The 2,948-nt window shown below is 36.6% G+C and overlaps 1 pseudogene; it reads left to right on the forward strand.

The window, feature by feature from the left end:
- The first annotated feature begins 2,473 nt into the window (after positions 1-2,473).
- Positions 2,474-2,948, forward strand: part of LOC102883960 — an 874-nt pseudogene continuing 399 nt past the window's right edge.

Raw genomic sequence — 2,948 nt, forward strand, 5'->3', positions numbered from 1 at the left:
ATATTTTACAAAATATATTAATATTTACAATTACTTTAAAATTTTACACTAGAGAACTTAAAATTGTATACATTGCAGTTTGTAGAATATAAAGTAATAAATGCCTGTTCTAATCTGGAAGCTTCATATGGGATTTTCAGATTCTCATGTGGAAGGTTGATATATGTGAAACTTTTAAATGATCACAGAACTCATATTTCTACATATTCATAAAGAAACCTGTGCTCAGGGAACTACCTCACTTGCTCTCACTTATCGAGATTCATAAAACTGTATATCAAGTACTTTATCTTTTTTAAAAGGTGTATATTTAAGCATGTATGTTAAAAGATGATTTTGAAGTAGAGAAGTGTTAACTTAGTGGTTTAAATTGAAAATCCAGTAACACCTTCTTTCAGTTTTTATAGCATAGGCTCATTGATGACTTAAACGACAGAATAGGTTACCTAATTTTTCTCTTGAATAATTTAACTAGCTAATAGAAGATATATCCTGGTGAAACTCAACACTGATGATTAATAAGAGTAGGGCACTGACGGATCCTGCAGAGAGTAAAAAGTGGGAAAGAATTGGATAGAGACTGCCTTATACCTTTATGTGCTTCAGTGGGTGTGCCTTATCAGTCAGTGGCATGAAAAATGATAGAATGCCTGAATGAACTGGAGCAGCGATGTGAGCGAGGTTTCCAACTTCCCCATTGATAAATTTATAACTGTGTTTTATACGGTTATCACTCCCATGTTGAATCCTTTAATATACACCCTGAGAAATTTGGAGATGAAAAATGCTATGAAAAATCTCTTCCGTAAAAAGTTAGCTATGAGTATAATAAGAATGTGTCAGGCATACTAAACATATTTGTTACTAATTCTGAAGCAATAAAGAGACAGTAAATTCTAACAATGGATGATTTAGTTAATTCAATTTTTTTTTTTGTTTTTTTTTTTTGCATTTTCCTTTCTTTAGTAAGATGTATTACATGTATTTTTGTTATTGCTTCTCAAGAGGCCTCTTGAGTAACCACTGGAAGACCTAGGGGATTGGGCCTTCAGCACTTCCTCATTCAAGGAAGTCTTTTAAAAGATTTTAAAGGAATACTAATATCACTTAATTATTACATTAATATTCTTATTACTTGTGGATATTGATTTCTTAAATATAATTTCTCCTTCCTCATTTGTTCCTTCATTGCTTTCATTTTCCACTATTTAGGTGTTCTTAAGGTGCATGGATCATATTTTTTCTTTAATTATAAAGATATAAAAAATGTCAGCAGAATAGAATAAGTTGGGGCTGCAAAAAAGTGTTATAGATACTTAGACTGCAAAGGTTTCTGAGGTTTTTTAGTTCAAGCCCTTAATTTTCCAGTGAGACAGACATGCAATTGCATTTTAAATGGCTCAAACCCATGCCTTCTTACACTGAGCTTGGACTTTTCCCCTGAGTATGCTGCCTTTTGGAATCTGGACCCTGAAGCTCTGTTTTTCATCTCTCTCAGCACCTAAGAAGCATTAAAAATAAAACCATGTGCCCTTTTCCTCTATCTCCCTTTTGAGTATCTACGTTCTCCTCCCTCATTACCTAGGTTTCCACAAGAGTTTTGAAGAAAAGAATACTAGCTTCTAACGTAATTAATTCAGTTGAGTTCAAAAATACTTTCTGAAAAGCTAATAGTATATGTGTGTTAAGAATCGTGGGCTTGGCAGAGATCAAGTGGACAAAACTAAAACTCCTTAAAAAGATAACAGTCAAAGAAGAAAAACCTGACAGTCACAGAGACAACCAAGTAATTGGCAGAATGATGTGGTAAATAATTTTGTAGTTATTTGATACAGTTCAAAGAATGGTGTCTTGAAATTTAATGAGATATCCATGAAGAGTGAACATCCTTTGAGTGATGGAGGATGGAACTTCTAATTATGGGTCACACCATACTGAGTTATTACGGAGGTGACTTGACTTTTGGTGGGACATGGATCATGTTGTAAAGGTCCTCATCACAAGTGCTACCAACTCAGGGGACTTACTCTATGCCAATGTATTTACAGTTATTTTGCCACCAGCAGAGAGTGAGTTTCTGACATCCTGGAATCCTTTCCCGGTTTATCACTGCTGACTTCTGAGCCACAGACTGAAACGGTTTTTAGAAGGCTCTGTGAAACATGTGACTGATGTCGGGCCTTCGATTCCTCTTCTCTGTGGACAATCCACTAAGTCTTTGAGATAGAACCTCTTATTTGAGCACCAGCAAAGTCTTCTGAAGAGAAATTGAATCAAGGGAAGGTAATGAGCTCTTTGGAAGAATTATTCATAGATATTTACTATGTGTTTATTGTTTGTAAACCACTGTAGCAGATATAATCAGAAGTTGTATCCAGAGCATAATGGATGTGTTCATAGTAATGTTCATGATTTCATTACAGGTCCCGTCTCCTGACCTCCCATCCATGAACCAGCCCTTATAGAAGAGTCGATGGGACATACTAACAATGTGACAGAATTTATCCTGCTGGGCCTCACTCAGGATCCTGAGGGGCAAAAAGCATTATTTGTCATATTTTTACTCATCTACATTGTGACAGTGGTGGGCAACCTGCTCATCGTGGTGACTGTTTTTGTCAGCCCTTCCCTGGGCTCCCCCATGTACCTCTTCCTTTCCTGTCCGTCTCTCATGGATGTGGTTTACTCTACTGCCATTTCACCAAAATTGATTATGGACTTACTCTGTGGTAAAAAGACAATTTCCTTCTCAGCTTGCATGGGACAGCTTTTTCTGGAACACTTATTTGGAGGCGCTGAGGTCTTCCTACTGGTAGTGATGGCCTATGATCGATATGTGGCTATCTGTAAGCCACTGCACTATCTAACGGTCATGAATAGACAGGTGTGCATCCTCCTGTTGGTGATGGTCTGGGTTGGAGGTTTGATGCACTCTGTGGTTCAAATTT

Source organism: Pteropus alecto, unplaced genomic scaffold (genome assembly GCF_000325575.1).
Source record: "Pteropus alecto unplaced genomic scaffold, ASM32557v1 scaffold3061, whole genome shotgun sequence".
Taxonomy (NCBI): Eukaryota; Metazoa; Chordata; class Mammalia; order Chiroptera; family Pteropodidae; genus Pteropus; species Pteropus alecto.